We start from the raw sequence: 23,208 nt of genomic DNA on the forward strand, positions 1-23,208 counted from the left end.
TTTGACCATACACCTCTAGAAATGCAAGAGGTATAAAAAAGAATATATATATATATATATATATATATATATATATATATATATATATATATATAATATATATATATATATATATATATATATATATATATATATATATATATATATATATATGCACATACCCTCTATAATTACAATATGTATATACAAAGAAGCAGGTATACACATATATATATATACATATATATATATATATATATATATATATATATATATATAATATATATATATATACATATATGCACATACCCTCTATAATTACAATATGTATATACAAAGAAGCAGGTATACACACACATATATATATATATATATATATATATATATTATTACTAATCATTATTATTATCAATATTGTTATTATAATTAATTAATGATATAGATAATAACAATAACCTAATAATAATAATAATACATATATATATATATATATATATATATATATATATATATATATATATATATATATATATATATATATATATATATATATATACAGTATATATATATATATATACACACACACACAGTAGGGTCCCGAATTATGCGAGAATTTGGTCCATCAACGGCCATGCATAAATGGACAATCGCATATTTTGAAACACTCACCTAACAGAAGTAATTCCATTAGGGCCATGGCAACCAGCAACTTGCCTACTCAAACGTGTTTACTACCCATTTCCAATACTTTCTATGTACTATACTATATTTTCTATGATATTAAATTGTTCTTGTTAATACATTAAACATTTAACATACTTTAAAGTTTAGATAACTTGAAAAAGGTTAAAATTACAACCAGGATGGGTGTAAATACCATATATTTCCCGTTATATCAAGACCTAAAATACGGAGAAATTTTAATTAAGTTTTCCATATCTATTGTATAAGAAAACTGGAAAATAACAAAACCATCACTGTATAGAGTAGCTTTTGTTGAATCATTGAAAATCCTAAATTATCAAAATAGGAGATTTCATATCATACGTTTCCTAAACACGCCAAAAAGCACAATAAAAAAAATGACGACCATTGTTTTGTTTACGTTTATCTCTGATCATAACGAAGAAACGAACGCATTTACACATCTGTGTATAGGTTAGTTTTTATATGATGATTTTGTTAATACCAATGTTGTTCTACTTGATTTTTCTTAGAATTTCGAAATAAATGAAATAATGTTTTCCTTTATGACACCGCCTGAAACGGAAACCTTCCATCTTCGACCATAATAAACAAACAAACGCATTAAACACACATGATCAGAGTGATAACTAATGATCTTACAAACATTTAGTAAACATTATGTTATTACAAATATTTTACTTACCGTATCCATATAAATTCCTAAATTCGTAGCAAAGCTGGAAATTTTTTTTTTCTTATGCGTTTAATCCACAATAGCAAACTGCCACTAATGGCAGAATGATAATTTACGATAATTCTAAACTGTTACAAAAGATAATTGTCCTTTCCATATCCAAAATACTTTTCCTAACTTCAGTTATAGGTCAACTTGTACCCACCTCAATTATAGAACTGTATGGAAAAAAAGGTAAAAGAAGAAGAAAGTACTAGGTCGATAATTAAAGTCATAAACAATTAGGTTACCGCTATAACGTTCGATGAGAGAGAGAGAGAGAGAGAGAGAGAGAGAGAGAGAGAGAGAGAGAGAGAGAGAGAGATAATGATGGTTTTAAATGTAATAAACAATAAATATGATAGGTTATAAGACTTTGCTGCTTATGTAATATTAACTGTATAGATGGTTTGAATAAGTTAAGAAATGGTATATAAACAATTCTTTGTTACTGTATTCGTACGCGCATATTCTTAAGAGCCGCAGCTAGACATCAGCTGATGTGATCATAGTCAAAAGTAAAACAAAAAGAAGTTAGCAATACTCAATTTTTAAAACACACCCGAAATTTAAAAATACAAGTACATGTTTTATTATAGAGCAATTGACTAAGGAGTAAAAATTTTCTGGAATAGAATGGTGTTTCCTAAAAAATAGTGGTTTGCTGATGAAATCAGAGGCCGGACTTTAAGCTACATTTGATATGGATGCATACACGGTAAATTTTTCGTTTCGTATTTAATTGACACTTTAAGAAAACCCATTTTGGTTTCTTCATCTATATGTAAGCATTGTATAACACCAGAGAGAGAGAGAGAGAGAGAGAGAGAGAGAGAGAGGAGAGAGAGGAGAGAGAGAGAGAGAGAGAGAGAGAGAATCGGCTGTTGTAATTGAATGCCGTGTTTTTGTTTCTTGTACTACCTGAAACGAAGAATTGATCGCCACAACTAACAATAATCATGTTAATTCCATTATCAAACTCAAGTTACCATATGTGAACTAATTTTATTTCTTACAGAGAGAGAGAGAGAGAGAGAGAGAGAGAGAGAGAGAGAGAGAGAGGAGAGAGAGGAGAGAGAGAGAGAGAGAGAGGAGAGAGAGAATCGGCTGTTGTAATTGAATGCCGTGTTTTTGTTTCTTGTACTACCTGAAACGAAGAATTGATCGCCACAACTAACAATAATCATGTTAATTCCATTATCAAACTCAAGTTACCATATGTGAACTAATTTTATTTCTTACAGAGAGAGAGAGAGAGAGAGAGAGAGAGAGAGAGAGAGAGAGAGAGATAGAGAGAGAGAGAGAGAGAGAGATGATACTTTTGTTTCTTGTACTACCTGAAGCGAAGAATTGATTGCCACAACTAACAATAGTCATGTTAATTTCATTATTAAACTCAAGTTACCATATGTGAACTAAGATTTTATTTCTTACTGAGAGAGAGAGAGAGAGAGAGAAGAGAGAGAGAGAGAGAGAGAGAGAGAGAGAGAGAGAGAGAGAATTTGATACCAGAAAACCTCAAATCTCTCTCTCTCTCTCTCTCTCTCTCTCTCTCTCTCTCTCTCTCTCTCTCTGTTTGTGTGTAAGAAATAAAATCTTAGTTCACGTAAGGCAACCTGAGTTTAAGAATGAAATTAACATGACTATTGTTAGTTGGGACAGTCTATTCTTCGCTTCAGGTGGTACAAGAAACAAAAACACGGCACTCGATTATAACAGCTGATTCATCCCCCCCCCCTCTCTCTCTCTCTCTCTCTCTCTCTCTCTCTCTCTCTCTCTCTCTCTCTCTCTCTCTCTCTCTCTCTCGTGTTATACAATACTTACATATAAATAAAAAAACCAAAATAGGTTTGCTTAGAAAGTATCAATTGAATACGAAACAAAAAAATTACCATGTATACATCCATTTCAATCGTAGCTTAAAATACGGCATATGATTTCGTCAGCAAACCACTATTTTTTTGGAAACATTTTATTCTAGAAAATTGCTACTCTATAAATAGTTAATTGCGCTATAAGAAAACATGTACTTATGTTCTTAAATTTGGGTGTGTTTTAGAAATTGAGTATTTGTGAATTCTTTTTGCTTTATTTTGACTGTGATCAGATCAGCAGATTTCTAGTGCCGCTCTCAAGAATATGAGCGTACGAATACAGTAACAGATTTGATACCAGAAAACTTCAAATATCTCTCTCTCTCTCTCTCTCTTACACCTCAAGGTGTAAGAAATAAAACTTTAGTTCACATATGGCAACCTGAGTTTAATAACGCCTTTATGTATACTGTACTAAACAGAAAGTCACAAATCTTAAGTAATTTGTATTTTTCCTAACAGTACTTACCTCGAACTACTTTCTTAGGAGTATCTGGGATCTCCTCCCATCTGACCAGAGTTTTATGTAGTTTACCCTATTCCCGTCTTCTATAAGGGGTAACCTCAGGCGGAGGGATACGCGCCCTGAGGCTAACCCCGGGTCAGAGAGCATGCTTGCTCAGGTCTCGACCTCCGGTAAGTTCTTGGCAGCTTAGGTTTCTAAGAAGTCCAGTAAGGCACTCGGGGAAGGAAGGGTGGGCCATTACCATTACCCGAAAGTAGTTCGAGGTAAGTACTGTTAGGAAAAATACAAATTACTTAAAATTTGTGATTTGATCCAACACGGAGTACAGTACTTACCTCGAACTACTTTCTTAGGAGACTTATACGTTAGGAGGTGGGAGTGGCCTTCCAGACCTAGAGACCGTGCTGAAGCATATCCAAAGAACCTAGATAGGAGGCTAGGTTCTGTTGACGCCCAATAAACACGAGAAAAAGGTAAAACTACACAAAAACCTTATGTTAATGTCTAAGTAACTCGCCTCTGCAAGAAATCCTCGGAGACATGTCATTCCAATGACAGTGTATCTTGTAGCCAACTCAAGGGGCTATCAGAGTCGATTTTTGAGCGGAAACAGGGGAAGGAAGAACAAGGGGGTTAAGAAACGAACCTGTGTCTCTTGGACTTACTACCCGCGGTTATCACTGAGGCTATACCTTTAAATCGTTTGGAGCGCGGAAATGACGGTACCTATCGAGAACCTGTCCAGGGACCTCCTCGAATAGTCCTTCATGTAGTGAGCTGTGAAGGTTGATTGGTTAGCCCAGGTGCCTGCTCTCAGGATCTGGCCCACTGCCATACTGTATTCTTCTCGAATGCCAACGACGTACTTAGGCCCCTAATGTCGTGGGATCTGGGTTTGCCCGGCAGTGGAATTCCTGCGCTACTGTAGGCTCTGATAATCACCTGCCGCAACCAGAAGGAGATAGTGTTTTTCGAGACTGGCTTCTTCACTGGGCCTGTAGAAACAAAAAGACTTTTTATCCCGGGTCAAAGTCTGGCTGTCCTCTCCAAGTATTTCCTTATTGTCTGACCAAGGGATTGCTGGCACTGAGAAGCCCTCAAACCTGGGATCCCACACGGCTGGATTCTGGGTCTTTGCTACGAAGGATGGCACGAACCTGAAGGTAGCTTCTCGTCAACCCTTTGAGTGTGAGACTTCGTAAGACAGTCCATGAATCTCCCCTACTCGTTTTGCTGAGGCCAACGCTAGCAGAAAAACTGTTTTGAGGGTGAGGTCCTTGTCCACGATGTCTTTTAGGGGTTCGAAGGGCGGTTCTGACGACATCTTCAGGACTCTGGCCACGTCCCACTGTGGCACCCTAACGGCTTGGGGGGAGCACGACTGCTTGAAGCTCTTGATGAGCATTGAGATGTGTCTAGAGGCACCCAGGTCGATGCCCTTCAGGAGGAAGACTTGGCCCAGCGCAGCCCGGACCCCTTTGATGGCCGGGATGGACATGTTAACCACGTCCCTGAGATAGACCAGGAAGTCCGCTATCTCCAGGATAGAGGCCCTCAGTGGTTTGATGTTCTTAAAGAAGCGCCATTTAGTAAAAGTGGCCCACTTTGCTTGGTAGACTGCTGCCGATGATCGTCTTAGATAGCCTGACATCCTCGCTGCCGTTCCCGACGAATAGCCTTCCTTCCTCAGGAGACGCTCGATAACCTCCACGTGTGAAGACGGAGGGACCGAGGGTTCTCGTGGAACCTTTGAAAGTGGGGCTGCCGGAGAAGGTCTGGTCTGTCCGGAAGGGGCCAAGGTGGAAGGCGCGCCAGGTTCTTTAGATCCACAAACCATTCTCTTTCCGGCCACCAGGGCACTCCCAAAGTCATCCACAGGTTGTCCGCCCGCCGTACTCTGTTGAGGACCTGTCTGAGCATCCAGAAGGGAGGGAAGGCATAGACATTGAGGTTGTCCCAAGGGTGTTGGAAGGCGTCCTCGAACGCCGCTTCTGGGTCTGGCACAGGAGAACAAAACACGGGGAGCTGTGCGTTCAGTCTCGTTGCGAAGAGATCCATCACTGGCGATCCCCATTTTTGAATGATGGCTTTGACCACTTCCGGGTGTAGAGACCATTCGGACCCTACTATTTGTCCCATCCTGCTGAGACCGTTGTCCAGGACGTTCCTCTTTCCTGGAATGAACCTTGCGGAAATTCTGATCTGCTCCCCTTCGGCCCATTCCAGAAGTTCCGATGTGGACGCACAACTCCTTCGATTTTAGTCCTCCCTGCTTCTTTATGTAGGCCACCACCGTGGCGTTGTCGCACATCAGTGCTACTGTGTTCCCCCGGAGTAGATGGGCGAACTCCAGGCATGCTCTTCGCACTGCCCTGATTTCTAGAACGTTCATGTGTTGGGTTTTCTCCTCGTCCGTCCAACTTCCTCTTGCTGATCTTCCGAGGAGATGGCCACCCCACCCTCCTTGGATGCATCTGTGAACAGGAGCATCTCCAGAGGGTCAGCTGCGAAGGGCATCCCCTTGAGGGTGTTCGATCTGACGCGCCACCACTCTAGGGTTCCTTTCGTCTCCGGGAAAACTGGAATCACTTTGTGGGGGGAGTCTCTCTGGTTCCAGAGCTCTTTCAGATTCCACTGGACACCCCTGAGTTTGAGTCTCCCCTGGGGGACCAGTTTCTCCAATGACACTAGGTGGCCTATCAGTCTCTGCCAGTCCTTCGCTCTCCTGGGCTGGCCCGACAGGAAGGGACGGAGGATCTGGTCTAAGTTGCCTAGTCTCTCCTCGGAAGGGAAGGCTCTCGCCAACCGGGAGTCTAGGACCATTCCGAAGTAGGTCATCTTGGTGGAAGGTATCAATTGGGACTTCTCCAGGTTGATGATGATACCCAGGACGTTGCATAACCACAGTAGCTTCACGCTTTGCTCCCTCAGTACGTCCCGAGGCTGAAAGTAACAACCAGTCGTCCAGGTACTGAATCAGGCGGAAACCCTGTTCGTGTGCCCAGGCTGAGACCGTTGTGAAGACTCTCGTGAAGACCTGAGGTGCCGTTGACAACCCGAAGCAGAGGGTCTTGAACTGCAACGTCTGGGAACCCCATTTCACCCTTAGGTATTTCCTGCTGGAAGGGTGAACGGGAATCTGGAAGTATGCGTACTTGAGGTCTATGGACATCATGATGTCCCCTTCCCTCAAGGAAGCTAGGACCGACTTCGGGGTGTCCATCTTGAAGTTGGTCTTGTACACAAACTTGTTGAGGGCTGAGAGGTCTATGACCGGTCTCCAACCCCGTCGCTTTCTCCACCAGGAACAGCCTGCTGTAGAACCCCAGGCCTGGATCCTTGACTGGCTCTACCGCCCCTTTCGCCATCATCGATGAGACCTCCTCTTGCAGGGCTGCCCTTCTCAAGGGGTCCTTGGGAGCCAACCACTCTGCCTGTTGATCTGACATTAGGGGTGGGGGGTCTGCTAGGATGGGTAACCTGTACCCTTCTTTCAAGACTGCTACGGTCCACGGGTCCGCCCCGTGGTCCTTCCATGCTTGCCAAGAATGTCTGAGGCATCCCCCCACCTGAGGCTTCGGCAGGAGTATGGGCCTCTCCCCCTATCTTCTTCTAGAGGCGCGGCCTGACCGCCCTCTTCTGGCCGCTGCATAGGAAGGCCTAAACGAAGACTGAGCCGGGGCTGTTCCCCTACTGGAGGGCTGCGGTGGCTGCAACCAGGCCGTAGTATGAACGTCTCTCCTGGGCTGGTTAGACGAAGCCCGAGGAGGGCGGGGAACGTCGGAGGTGGTTCTTCTGTGGGTGGGTCTTCTCGCTGGAGGGGGTCTGGAATCTCCGTGTCCTTCAGTTTCCTGACCCGTTCGATTGTTTCTTCTGCCGCCTTCAGGGGGAAAATTGAATCATACCACAGGGGCAGGCTCCTCAGGGACCTCGCTTCCCTGTCGGGGAGGCGCCTGGTGAGCTTATTGAGGACTGTGTCTCTCCTCCGCAGAACCCAGTTGGCGGCCTGTGCGAGGGACTGGTCTGACAAGAACTTCGGGCCCTTACCTCCAGAGCTAATCGACTCCTTCAATAAGGCCTGGTTCTCTGGGATAGTAAGGTCGTAGGAGGACTGGACGCCTACTAGCGTGGAAGCCCAACAGTCCAGCCAAGAAGACACGTTTACGAGGTCCTTAGCTATCTCCTCCCATCATGGTCGCTTCTGACGGAGAGAAACAGACTGGTGCTGTAAAGGCCCTTTCTTCCGCTGCTCCATGGCCTAAAACGGCAACTGCCGGCTCCACCGTACAAGCACCTGCACGATGTCCTTCCGGCAGGTAGAACTTGCTCTGCGACTTCAGGCCCTGAAGCAGCTTGGAGGAACTTTGGGTCTTGGGGGCTTCGGCATGGTTGACCACGATTTTATTCACGTGGGCCCTACCTAGCCTAACGTCCCTGGCTAACGGGAGAGCTAGAGAGGGTCTCTGCTGGACAGGGGCATCCACTAGCCTGCTGAGACTCGATTGCCAGAACTCCTCGGAAGAGGGCTCGGGCTCGTCCAACCTATGATGTCTCCTGATGAGCCCTATCACCCTCCTGTAGGCTGACACCTCCACTGCCGAACCCTCTGCATGGTCGTCCAGCTCCTCCGTAGGACGCCTAACTGCTTGAGACGGGGTTCCTCCGACGGAGGCCTCCGTACAGGGGGAAGGAGGCGACTTGATCCGCTCCGACTGCTGTGGCTCTGGACGTAGGGCGGGCATCGCCGTCGAGACGGGGGCCTCCGTCCTAGGTCTATCCTTCCTCGCGGAGGTCCAGGCATCCGCGTGTCTACTCGACGAGGGGAGTCCCTTCTCACGATCCTCCCGATTCGAAGATAACTTGGAGGTCGGGACGAGGCTGCGAGACCGAGGGGGCGACTCTCTCCGCTGGGCGGATGGAGACGGAACCCTCGCGGGCTTATGCCTGTCCGCCGCTGGAATCTGAAGCGACTACTCCCTCCGTCGGTCGTATCTGCTGTAGGATGTGTATCTCTTCGGCGAACGAGTCCTAGGGTGCCAACTTGAGGAGCCCGGCACTGCCGACAACTCGATGAGTTTACTACGTGGGATGACCACTCAGTCTTCCCCCGGGGAGCCACTTCTATATTTTCTTCTGGGGGATCGGGACCGTCTACCCACGTGGCGGGACCTGGAGCGGGAGCGAGAACGGGAGTGTCTCCTGCGGGACCTCTCGCGACGTCTATGAAGTTTCCTCCGGGCCTCGTCCTCCGAGGAGCAAGAAAGGACTTTGGCCGAAGATCCCGACGATCTGTAGGACCTCTCCAGCGGGCCCGACTCACGTCGCGTCGTTGGGGGGTCCACTCGACGCTCGATGGAAGCGGGGCTGCAAGAAGACGTCCGGAAGTGTAGCTGAAGGCGCTGGAGGGGAGCGTGAGCGTTCTTCGTTGGAGGACCAGGTTCCAAAGTCTTCTTCCATCCTCAACGGGAATCTGAAGGAAGTCTTCGGCGGTACCCACACGAGGGAGTCAGGGCGAGTCCTCTCTCTCAGTGGCACCCTCGGCTGCAGAAGCACCTGAAAAGCACGCCCAAGAGGCGGGAGAAGAGGTAGGAACAGTTTTACCCCACATAGGGTCATCTAAGGAGACGGGCCCTGCTTGCACCAGGGCTTCGTCCCCCGCACACACTCCCGACCCTCCCTCAGGCCCCTCACTTGCCTGGGATGACGCCACAACCCCACTATCCTGCAACTCCGACTCCTGGGGAAGGGCCACAAGCCTCTTCCCGCAATGGACTTACCTCGTCCCCTACTCTGGATAGGGAAAGGTGGTAGGGAGGCTCGGTCTGACAACACGCCCGGCGAAGTAAGAGGAGAAGAGACGTTCGGCTTCTTAGGTGACCTCTTCGGCGCCGCCTTCTTTTTGGTGCCGTAACGCACCCACTGCACCTCATTCCAGGACACGCACTCCAGACACGTGGCCGTAGGGGAACACACACTGCCCCTACCCGACGAACACAAGGAGTGCGGGTCTACTTCAATTTTCGAAAGGAAAGCACCACACGATTTACCGGCCATAGGCCCAGGACAATGGCGGGGATGCTCCATCACACACTAGTAATGCACCGTGAGACACAGGAACGCAGAGGGAAAGAATAAGCTAAAGCACAAAGGTACAGTGAACCCTCGTTTATCGCGGTAGATAGGTTCCAGTCGCGGCCGCAATAGGTGAAAATCCGCGAAGTAGTGACACCATATTTACCTATTTATTCAACATGTATATTCAGACTTTTAAAACCTTCCCTTGTACGTAGTACTGTTAACAAACTACCCTTTAATGTACAGAACACTTAATGCATGTACTACAGTACCCTAAACTAAAACAGGCACAAATATTAAAGGGGATTTTATATCATGCATTTCCTAAACATGCTAAAAAGCACGATAAAAAATGGCAACCAATGTTTTGTTTACATTTATCTCTGATCATAATGTAGAAACAAACTGGAGGTAGAGCTTTGCTTATTACCCAGACATATTTCCCATACTTTTCCCTTAGAACTACATCACATCTTCCTACTTTAGATATATAGATATATAGATATATATATATATATATATATATATATATATATATATATATATATATATATATATTGTGTGTGTGTGTATATATATATATATATATATATATATATATATATATATATATATATATATATATATATATATATATATATATATATATATATATATATATATATTTATATGTATACACATATACATATCTACATATATACATAAATACATGCATATATATATATATATATATATATATATATATATATATATATATATATATATATATATATATATATATATATATATATATATATATTACTGTATGTATATGGGTTATGGAAAAAATCCGCGAAGTGGTGAATCCGCGATGGTCGAACCGCGAAGTAGCGAGGGTTCACTATACCACGTGGGAACCGTGTGAGACACAAAGTGAAGTCGGGGACACAAAGGATCGCACTGGGTTAAGGAGAGCGTCGAGATGATATCGCGACGCGACCAGAGAACTTACTGGAGGTCGAGACCTGAGCAAGTATGCTCTCTGACCCGGGGTTAGCCTCAGGGCGCGTATCCCTCCGTCTGAGGTTACCCCTCATAGAAAACGGGAATAGGGTAAACTACACAAAACTCTGGTCGGATGGGAGGAGATCCCAGATACTACTAAGAAAGTAGTTCGAGGTAAGTACTCCATGTTAGAACAATAATGTTTTCATATACTATCAATATTAACATAAATTAAAATGGTTGAAAGGTTAGATAAAGATAAAGATTGCCGAGAAGGAGACTGTAACCACAGTTGTTCACATTTTGTCAGCTGGACTTGCATAGTTGAAGTTGGTTTCATTGTTGACGTGGAATTTTATCCTTAAAGAGGCTATTTAATATGAAATTATGTTAATAAGATGTAAGGTAAATATCATTTAGTAACATTTATTATCAAGCACTGTATTCACGGAAACCAATATACTTACAAACACAATAGATTTGATACATTTTGTAGTGCTTGACTCCCAGACTTTGAAAATCTTCCCAGATACAGAAAATTTATTTTTGAAAAATAGTCATCGCATAAATGGGGAATCACATTATTCGAATACGCACAATTCGGGACCCTACTGTGTGTATGTATGTATGTATGTATGTATGTATGTGTATGTGTATGTATATGTATACATATACATATACTTATATATATATATATATATATATATATATATATATATATATATATATATATATATATATATATATAAATATTGTAATTATTATTATTATTATGATTATGATTATAATAATAATAATAATAATAATAATAATAATAATAATGTCAAAATATAAGCTCGTTACAACTCAAAGAGTTATGGAAAGAATAATGATGGGAATAACTCTAAGAGACAAGAAAAGAGCAACATGGATACGAGAGGAAACTACAGTAAAGTGATACCTCTCGATACAAAATTTTCATGCTGTAAAATGAGATTCGAGGATTTTTCCAACTCATATTGCATAAAAGCTTTCAGGCTATGAAACGAGGTACGGTACGAGATTCGCCCAACCGCTGAGACTAATTTCAAAATTTGCACGCTAGTCGTAAGCTCACAACCATCCTCCCGCACTCCCATTGGTTATCTCTGATGCTAGTTACTTACATATGATCCTGTTCTCCTAATGGTTAGCATCTATCCCATTATATATCTACGTATCAGCGTCTCTCGATCATTTCGTTTCGGCAGCACTATCGTTCAGATTGAATTCATGTTGGTGATTTCACTTTCTTGCTTTTACTTACTGTACTGTATCATGTCATGTTATTCAACTCGTACGTTATTAGCCACGGGCTCCAAGAAAGTTGCTGATGTACAGGAAAAGAGGAGGATGCTTTCTATGAATATGAAGCTTGAGATAATCTAGAAGTATGAGGCTGGCACGCGGTCAAGTGTGATCGCTAAGGAATACAGCCGAAATCTGTCTACGAAAGGAATCATCCTTAAACAGAAGGAAGCTACCAAAGCAGCAACACCTTTTAAGGGCATGACTATCTTCTCCAGCAAGAGGAGCCACGTCTATGATGAAATGGAGAGAGTGCTGCTTATTTGGATTAAGGACAAGGAAATCGCTGGTGCGGCATGGGGAGGCCGCCAGCTAGGACACAAAAGCGGCCGAAGCCTTTGTTAGGAAGTTCAACGAGTTGACTCTACAGGAAGGCTACAGTCATCAGAAAGTCTTTAATTGTGACAAAACTGGGCTTTTTTTTAGGAAAATGCCTCGTCAGACCTACATCACAGTGAAAGAAAAGAACCTACCCAGGCACAAGTCTATGACGGACAGGCTAACCCTTGCACTCTGTGCAAACACCAGAGGGGATTGTAAGATGAAGCCCCTGCTGGTGCATCGCTCGGAGACTCCGTGGGCCTTCAAGGCACACAAAGTGCTTAAGGAGAAGATTCCAGTGATGTGGAGGGCTAATGCAAAAGCCTGGGTAAAAAGAAGCTTGTTCACTGTGGTGGTAAATCTTAGTCTCGACCCAGCTGTGAAAAAATATTTGGAATAGTGGTGCCTCCTCCTGAAAACCCTGCTGGTGTTGGACAATGACCCTGCTCACCCTCCTGGCCTTGAGGAAGATATCTTAGCATATTATTCGTTCGTCAAGATTCTCTATCTTCTGCATAACACCGCGCCTCTCCTCCAGCCTATGGACCAGCAAGTGATTTAAAACTTTACGAAGCTCTATACAAAATAGCTCTTCAAGAGATGTTTAAAAATCTCTGACAGCTAATCGATACATCATGGCAGGAGGTTTCAAGGCACACCTTGATTTCTGCATGGAAGATGATGTGGCCTGATGCCGTCTCTCCACGAGATTTCAAGGGTTTCCATATAGGCCGAGCTGAAGTCAATGCCGAAAAAGTTGATGATCCTGAACCTGTTGCTTAATCTGAGGTTGCCAAGAGCGTTAGACTTGCGATGTCCATAGGTTTGGAAGTCGATGAGGACGACATCAATGAGCTTCTCGAAGAGCACCAAGAGAAACTTACGATGGATGAACATAAGGAATTGGAGACCATGCGACTGAACATTGTTCAGGAACAGTTCTCTAGCGACGAGGGGGAGGAGGATGACCAACTGACAAAAGTTAAGGAGGGTCTAGCTGCCTACCATAAAAAAAAACGGCTCTTATAGAAAACAAACCCAAAAAAGGTTTACACAGGTCGTCTTCTTGAGCAGGTTTATGATGTTTGTCCCGAGTCATTTCAGGAACATTTTAAGAACCAGGCAGAAATAAGCTTCCTTGGATAGTTACAGTCGGCCTTCTTTTATCGCAGGTTCTTTCTTTGCGGTTTCATTTCTTGTGGCCAAGAACAGAGCAATAATTATTGAATAAAAATTCTCATATAAATCGAGACAAAATTCAAGCTGGGCATTGATTTCAAATACAGTAGCCTCCACTCCTTTACACTGGAAGCACTGCATACCACTAACTTATCTCTACACCCAGCTGGTCCTAACTCTCTCTGTACAGTGTATATCCATTTACAGTGGTAAAAAATTAGCTATATTTGAAATAAACTGGATTTTGACTAAACTGGTGTTTCCCTCAACTGTATCCAATAATAATGCATGTATTATTCCCATTTTAGTATCGTATTTATAATTAAAAACATGGCGAATTATAATCTCATGCCTTGTTTACATCAACCTTATGTAGGCAGCCTTCAACCTCAATTTTTGGATCAAATAACTCCCTTATTATTAAGGCATGGTACCAAAGGATATTTCATATTTACTAAAAGAAAGGATTATTACTTGATCTATCATTTTCCAATTAGCATACTAATTACAATAGTTTTATTTGAAATAGTTCTCATTTTATTTACTTGTACTGCGAGTTAAATTGCATAATATTAACCTTGAATCACATAACGTTAACGAGAGTTTCATTCCTGTTGCGGATGCACAATATCTTATAGTTTTTAGCTCTGCAGTTCTTGATTACAAAGCTTAAGAAATTATTTATTAGCGTATGTCTACGAGTCTTCTGAACGAAAACACCGAACACTTACAGTAAGTACAGTTAAACTATACCGTAGTGCTATTACTGTATATACATTACAGTAATATACACTGCACTATCAGAGAGTATTAGATTACAGTACAATATTACTAGATAGGAACAACTATTCTTATACAAAACATTAAGGGAATGGTGACGACTCGGTAAATATTTACTTTAGCACAATACTGTACTGTAACCTTCCTGTGTCCAATACATAGTGTACATGTGAGCAAATGTACTGTACACTGAAAATATGATTATAAACTGTTGTAGAAACTAAATTAAAAAAAATATTAGGCAGTATTTACTGTGTTAATCATCAGGTCAGGCACCTGCTCCTGGCGAGGGGCAGTGACCTTTTAGGTCAGAAGTTAGCCCACCCTAGTGCAGCATTTATTCGTGAAAATCCCCTTTTCGCGGCTGTGTCTGTAACCTAATTACCGCGAAGAATGTGGGCCGACTGTAATTATTCGATACTAGTAGGACAAGAGGAAGCTGAAAGTGATAAAAAAAAAAGCAGAAGTCATAAAGAAAATTATTAAATTTAGAAAACAAAAAATGTAAAGTAAAAAAATACAAATTAGAAAAGGCCAAAAAACAAAAGGAAATTAAATTTTAAGTTTATCGTAAAGTTAAGAGTTAATACAGTGAACCCTCGCTACTTCGCGGTTCGACCATCGCGGATTCACCACTTCGCGGGTTTTTTCCATAACCCATATATATATATACATATCGCGGATTTTCCGGAAATTTCGAAAATACCGCGATATCTGAAGACCCCAAGTACGATATTTCGTTACCTGTAATTCCATTAATACTGTAATTAGTAATATCTGCTCTTACTGATTGTTCATTGCATTACATATGATATATAATTCAGCACAGAAAGAAATAAAACACGAAAAGAGAATGTAATCATACTATAATTCAGTACTGTATACAGTACGTAGTAAAACTAAATCGAACATGAAACGCAAATCAGATGCAGTCATACCATATTAGAATGGTGTAAGGCTGCTGTTGGCTACTACTGTACAACAAATGTAATGGATGTGCTTCTTTTCCATGAATCTTTTGTATGTATACGTACGTAGTAATGCATCCAATAATATTCTTTGTTGCAAAAATCACATTTCGAATAAGCGTACGAGAGAGAGAGAGAGAGACACACATCCTACAACAAAAGCGTAAAATAGCGTACGTAAAGCTATTATTATTATTGTTGTTGTTGTTATTAAAATTATTATTGTTATTATTATTATTGTTATTATTATTATTATTATTATTATTATTATTATTATCATTATTATTATTATTATTATTATTATTACAATATCATTATTTATTATTATTATTACAGTATTATTATTACTGTACAGTACAGTATACTGTACGCAGGGTATCTTGTACTTTGAATTGGTAACCTACGTAGCATATAAGACGGGTTGTGATTGGTTCAAGCGCTGATAGATGACGAATCAGAACCCAAGTTTTGTAATCTAGCCTGTGATTGGTGTTTTGACCGCTTCTCCAACCCGCAGCATCTCTATCCACGGTCACTTTGTCTCCCGTCGTATCGCTGTGTAGACGTTGTTAAGTTTGTGAACTTTAATCTGTGCTGTGCGTGACTGTTTTAAGTTGAACTTTTTGTTGAACTTTCTGTTAAATCCTACTGTACAATGGCTCCCAAGCGTTCTGCTTCTACTAAGGCTGGTAGTGAGCCTAAACGCCACCGAAGGATGATGACGATTGCTGAGAAGGTAACGCTTCTCGATATGTTAAAAGACGGTAGAAGTTTTGCGTCCGCAGCCCGCCATTTTGGAATCAATGAATCCACCGTTCGCTATATCAAGAAGGACGAGGCGAACATTAGAAAGACGGCTGCAATCACCTTTAGCAGATCAGCGAAGCGAGTCGTTACCACTCGTAATAAAACGATCGTACGCATGGAAGGTGCTTTAGCTGTGTGAATTGCCAACTGCCGGAAGAAGAACATAGCCTTGGATACGAACACCATCCGAACAAAGGCTTTGAGCTTGTATGAGAATTTTGCGGCAAAGGAACCTCAAGACGACGATGGCGACCATGCTGAAGAAGATGATGATGCAGATGAACCTCAACGAGGGACATCCACTGATTCCCAGCGTCAGAAACAACGTTTTTCTGCCAGCAAAGGATGGTTCGCGAAGTTTCAGAAACGCTTCGCCCTGAAAAGCGTTTCCCTGCATGGCGAGGCTGCTTCGGCTGACACTGCCGCTGCTGAAACTTACGTGAACCAGACGTTCAAGAATATTATCGCCGAAGGTGGATACAAGCCGGAACAAGTCTTTAATATGGATGAGACCGGCTTGTTTTGGAAGAGAATGCCGTCGCGAACTTTCCTGTTCAAAGAAGAAGCCAAAGCCTCTGGCTTTAAAGCATTCAAGGATCGCGTTACCCTCGTGATGTGTGGCAATGCTGCTGGATTTTTGCTAAAGCCAGGCTTATTTATAAGTCGAAAAATCCTCGCGCTTTGAAAAATAAAAACAAGAATCTCCTTCCCTTGTACTGGATGCATAATCCAAAAGCATGGATTACGAAGATGCTGACCTCCAACTGGTTCCACCAGTGTTTCATCCCGCAAGTCAGCAAATATCTTGTAGAGAAGGGCTTGCCATTCAAGATCCTTCTCCTTATGGATAACGCTGGTGGACACGCAACTGATCTGTCGCATGAGGGCATTCAGGTTGACTTCCTGCCACCCAACACCACGTCATTAATTCAACCGATGGACCAGGGGGTTATCAGGGCGTTCAAGGCCCTCTACACGAAGAATACCTTGGCGGACCTCGTTGCGTGTGTGGATGCTGCCCAAGATGATGAGGATGAAGATTTTAACTTGAAGGCGTACTGGCGGCAGTACACCATAGCCACATGCCTGAAGAATATTCAGAAGGCACTGCAAGAGATGAAACCTGCAACCGTGAATACGAGCTGGAAGAAGTTGTGGCCCCACATTGTTTACGACGACGAGGGATTTACACCTGCTGAGATTCAACACTCTGCAATACGGAAATCTGTGCAGTTGGCTGCCATAATTGGAGGTGACGGGTTTGGCGACATGACGACTGAAGACGTCGACGAGTTGTTGGACTGCCATTCCCAGCTGCTAACTGATGCAGACCTAGAAGACCTGACGAAATCGGCAAGTGAAGAAGAGAGTGAAACGCAGGAAGAGACCCAAGAAAATGTCGAAGAAACGGGCTTAACATTAGAACGGCTTGCCAAGGCCTGCTAACATGCAAAGGAGTTGAAAGAAATGTTGCAAGAGTGGGACGAGGATATGGTTCGGTCTATGCAATTCTCCAACAAGGTCGATGACATCATGACTCCCTACAGGATGCTCTTAGAGCGAAAAAAGAAGCAGCGGCAGCAACTTCCGATCACAATGTTCTTCCAGCCTCGCAAAAAAGAGCCAGTTCCTCCTGCTAGTACGCCTTCGGAAGAAATTGAAGAAGTTGAAGAGGTGTCCCAGGAAAAGACACCTCCGTCTGAAAGGACGTAAAATACTATTATTGGCTGCACAGTAGAAGACATCATCAGCTTCATCATCATCATTTCTACTGTGCAGCAAATTCATCGCCATCATCATTCAAGTTTTTCTTGAACTTCTTTCGTGGTGAGTACAGTAACAATCTTTATTTTTTACTTTAATATTCTAACATTTTAATATTTGTGCCAGTTTTACTTTAGTACTGTATGCATTAAGTTAAAGGGAAGGTTTTAAAAGTCTGAAGAGTATACATGTTGTAACCTATCATATTTTTTTTGTTTAAAATTTACATTAAAATTTACATTTACGTACACACTCTCACTCTCTCTCTCTCTCTCTCTCTCTCTCTCTCTCTCTCTCTCTCTCTCTCTCTCTCTCTCTCTCTCTCTCTCTCTCGTAAATTGTTTTCCTGCTTTGCTACGTACAGTATGTACTGTATGATTTTATATAGATATGGTAAATAATATTTGTAATAACATATTTTGTAAATGCTTTTACTGTAAATATCATTATTTATCACTTTCATCATGCGCGTTAAATGCCTTCTTTGTTCTGAGCGTGGTTGTTTACTGAGCGTACTTTATGACGCCGTCGTTTCAGGCGGCGTCATAAAGAAAAAATTTCATTTGGAAGTCCTAAGAAAAATTAAGTAAAACATTGGTAATAACAAAATCAACATACAGTACTGTATAATCAATATAATCGATGCAAAACTAACCTATACATATATGTGTACACTAAATGAGTTTGTTTCTTCATTATGATCAGAGATAAACGTAAACAAAACATTGGTTGCCATTTTTTATCGTGCTTTTTAGCGTGTTTAGGAAACCCATGATATAAAATCGCCTTTAATATTTGTGCCTGTTTTAGTTTAGGGTACTGTAGTACATGCATTAAGTGTTCTGTACATTAAAGGGTAGTTTGTTAACAGTACTACGTACAAGGGAAGGTTTTAAAAGTCTAAATATACATGTTAAATAAATACGTAAATATGGTGTCACTACTTCGCGGATTTTCACCTATCGCGGCCAGGTCTGGAACCTATCTACCGCGATAAACGAGGGTTCACTGTATTTTCTGCCATTTATAAATGTAATTTGTAAAGGTAAGTGTGAATGTTTTCTGCCATATATTAACGTGTTTTGTAAAGTTAAGTGTTTAAGTTTTCCGCAGTTCATCATCATCCTCTGCCACTTTACTCTCGGACATTGCCTCACTCCAAAAGTAAGGGTCCACATTTTTTTTTTTTACTGTACTTTCCACTTATTATTGCATTGCTGCACTGTCTCTTCTATTTACACGTTTAATTTACAGGTTATTAAAGGTTAGGTTATTACAGAATGACCCAAATGGTTACAGTTCATTGTTTAGTGGAGTTTAGCCTTATTATAAAAATTTAATGTGGTGTTTTTGTAGGGCTTACAACGAATCAGGCTATGTACATGTAAAAGGTGACTAACAATGCGAAAAAATCAGGGTACGAAAGCCACTAAGGAACCATTTAATTTTCTATTGTGAGGCATTACTGTACTGTAGAGGATATTGTAAAAACATGTAGGGAAAAGAAAGGGACATGGGTAGGTCATATAATGAAAATGACAGATATTTCACATAAAAAGACGGGAATGGAATGGTTGATCATACGATCTTATTCCTGATCTAGATACTAATCTCTGGCACCATCTTTCAATTAGTTCGTTGCATGTTGCAAATTTTTTTTCATTATGCTGATCATCCTTTACATTCATATCTTCCCAGACAGTTCCATCCTGTTCATAATACTAGGCATGCAGTTAATTCTAATAGACATGCCTTCTCCACCATGAGGCTCAATATTACACAGTATTCTAGAGGTTTTATTCCAGCTGTGACCAAGTTGTGGAATAACCTTTGGTAAACTTCAAACGTTCAAACTTGGAGCAATTATTTTCACGTTGAACAGGCTGACATTAAGTCTTTTTAAAGTTTATATATGAAATATCTGTTTTGATGTTGTAACTTTTCTTTAAATATTCTATGTTAATTGTTCATTACATCTCATAACATCTATTTATTTCCTTCCTAGGGTTGTAGCTTAGCTAATAATAATAATAATAATAATAATAGGCCATCACTAATCCAGCAACTTTGGGACTGGGAGGGTGCCGGATTATCCATATATTATAGATAGTCGTCGATTTACGACTGATATGGGCAAGTAGGTGTATCGTTAAGTCGGTAACTGTGAAGTTTCCGTAGATTTATTATGATGCATCATGATTCGGCAATCATCTCTAAGTCATTTGTTATCAATATTTGCTTACTGTATATCATTATTCAATTTCTTGTTTAATTAGATACCATATGCTCTATTAAGCATTTTTGTATTCTATTTTTCAATTTCGAAAGAATTTTAAATATCAAGAATTACTTAATATTTTGTTTACCTTACGTTATGATCAGCTGATCCGAAGGTCTTGCTATAGTATCGAAAGATCGCGCACACACCACTTGATTATTTTATACATAATTTCTTAATTTAATTGAAATATCTTCATGATGAATATTACATCAGCACCAATATATTACAGGATATCACAGTTTGCATACAGTTCGTGAGAGTGTGTGTGCGGCGTTCATTTTTAAAGCTTCATACAGTATTTAATTTTCTATTCATCATTAAGCCTTCATATTTCATAGGCATTATTGTGTTTATTAAAGCAAGTTTGTATTCTATCTTTCAATTACTTTTGGTAGGCATCAGCTGATCTCAAGGTCACGCTACCGTATTGCGATTATGTACACATAGCAGAATAACCCTAGTTGTTTAAATAACCTTCTTAACTTATGAAAATACGAATATGTAATGGTCACAGTATCCATACAGTTCGTTTATAGAAATCATTATTATTTACCATAAAATACGCTCTCTCTCTCTCTCTCTCTCTCTCTCTCTCTCTCTCTCTCTCTCTCTCTCTCTCTCTCTCTCTCTCTCTCTCCATTTCTAATTCACCATTAAATCTTGATATTTCTTTAGACATTATTAGAAAGGATAAAATTAATGTTATTTTTACATAACTAAGACTTCGTAAGGTATCTGTTGCTGCAAAAGCTAACTTATTCGCAGATGCGTTAGTTTCTTCATTATGATCGGTGATGAAACAAACAAAACAGTGATAGCGGTTTTATGTTACGTGTTTAGCAAAAGTATGATATAAAAATAGGTCTTCAATTAATTTATTTTGGATTTCTAAGTACACAACAAAAGCAAGCCTATGCACTGGTGGATTTGTAATTCATTCAAATTTGACTAAATTTTCGACCTTGTCTTGTGTGCACGGAAAAATACGGTATGTTTCTGCTTGTGTAATGTGCGACTAGACTGTTTTCAACAATAAACTGAAAACTGTTTTCCGGCTGAAATGAAGATGCGTCTTATATTTGTTTACGTTGGAAAGAACAACGCTGCCAACCGGCCTGTAGCGAAAATAATTGAGAAACAGTACCGCCAACAAAGCGCTTGGCCAGTAAGGAAAATAATGCGTCTCTTGCCTCTGCCATTCATGACCAGCTTTTAAACATGTCCTTCCACTCTGACAGTTTATGGCCTTTCTATGCTCGTTTATACCAGCAAAATTTTAGTTCATAAAACATTGTCTTCTCTACCTAGCTATACTTCTTTTGCAATCTCTATGGACCCATTTTGTTTTCTTAATGTCCATCTATTATCTGTTATTCACATCATAAAATATTCTCTACTCTAATTTGCTCTCGTGTCCATGTTGCTCTTTATGTCTCTTACTGTTATTCCAATCATTATTCTTAGCATAACTCTGAGTTGTAACTAGCTTACGTTTTAAGGCTTTAGTAAGGCTCCAAGTTTTTGATACGTAAGTTAATCAGACTTCCACCAATGAATATTGCCAACATTTAACTAAAGTCTACCAACATTGCCTCCCACTTTTCATATGGTGACTGTACAGTAGACGGTAAAAAGGGCAATGTTGATCCATAATCGTGATCTTGATCTATACCACCTATCCATTGTTAAAATTTGGGGAAAATTCAATGTCAATTTGTTTTGATGTAATCTTAAAAATCGAGAAAATGCAAATCCAGATCTAGAATCCGGCTCATCTTCAAAAGTTAATGGAGTCGTCCATGGCCTAAGATTAATCTGTGGTGGAAGTTTTTTTCATATTCATTCTCAGTCCTACATTTCTGCTTTCTCTATTCAAATCTTCCAACTTTTGTAATTCCTCCCATGATTCACTAAACAGAACTGTTATCTGAAAATCTCAAGTTGTTGAGGTGTTCCCCATTAATGTAATTCCTACATTTTCCCAATCTACATTTCTTAAACTTCTCAATTGGAATTTTCTCCCTTTCTTTAGGTAGTTCTAGGATTGCAGTACTTCTTGTATAGATATCTTCCAGTGTTCTAACATGAGATTCATCTATTCCTTGTCTTGAAGGGCTTTCATTACTATAGAAATTTTGACACTCAATAGCTTTCTCATAGTGGTACCAAAGTTGTCAAAAATTGTCTGAATATTTAGATAGATATGCACATTCATCCACACAGATTCAAAAATTCCCAACCCCCACCCCCTTTTCCTATCTATATATGGCTGGTTTGGCTATTTGTTAAAGTGGTTTCTGAATGTAACTCTCAGAATACCCCCCTCTCACCGGGGCATGACTACTTGCACCCCCCCCCCCCTGAGCTTAACATGAAAAAATATCTGCCTGGCATACACATACATAAACACCTATATCTATATCTATCTATTTCTATATATATATATATATATATATATATATATATATATATATATATATATATATATACTGTGTGTATATATATATATATATATATATATATATATATATATATATATATATATATATATATATATATATATACTGTGTGTATATATATATATATATATATATATATATATATATATATATATATATATATATATATATATATATATATATATATATATATATATATATATATATATATATATATATACTGTGTGTATATATATATATATATATATATATATATATATATATATATATATATATATATATATATATATATATACTGTATATACATATATATATATATATATATATGATTTCCAGTCAAATTTAGCACGACATATGCTGTAACTACTTGGGTCTCTTTCTGTCCCTCAGGTAGGAGAAAGAGGGAGTAGTCATGCCTTGGTGAGATACCGGTTGTTCACAAGGACCTGTGATATACGATCCAGTTCACCATGGGTAGCCTTCCAAGAGCAGCAATGAAAGAGAACCCTCTTCATGATGGACTTG

The 23,208-nt window shown here is 40.4% G+C and overlaps 1 protein-coding gene across 1 annotated transcript in view; it reads right to left on the reverse strand.

Annotated features, from left to right (window-relative positions):
• Positions 1-23,208, reverse strand: part of LOC137655696 (lysine-specific demethylase 9-like) — a 145,043-nt gene that overhangs the window by 75,721 nt on the left and 46,114 nt on the right. The gene's annotated exons all lie outside the window — the stretch shown is intronic.

The sequence above is a fragment of the Palaemon carinicauda genome, chromosome 1 (genome assembly GCF_036898095.1).
Source record: "Palaemon carinicauda isolate YSFRI2023 chromosome 1, ASM3689809v2, whole genome shotgun sequence".
NCBI classification, from domain to species: Eukaryota; Metazoa; Arthropoda; class Malacostraca; order Decapoda; family Palaemonidae; genus Palaemon; species Palaemon carinicauda.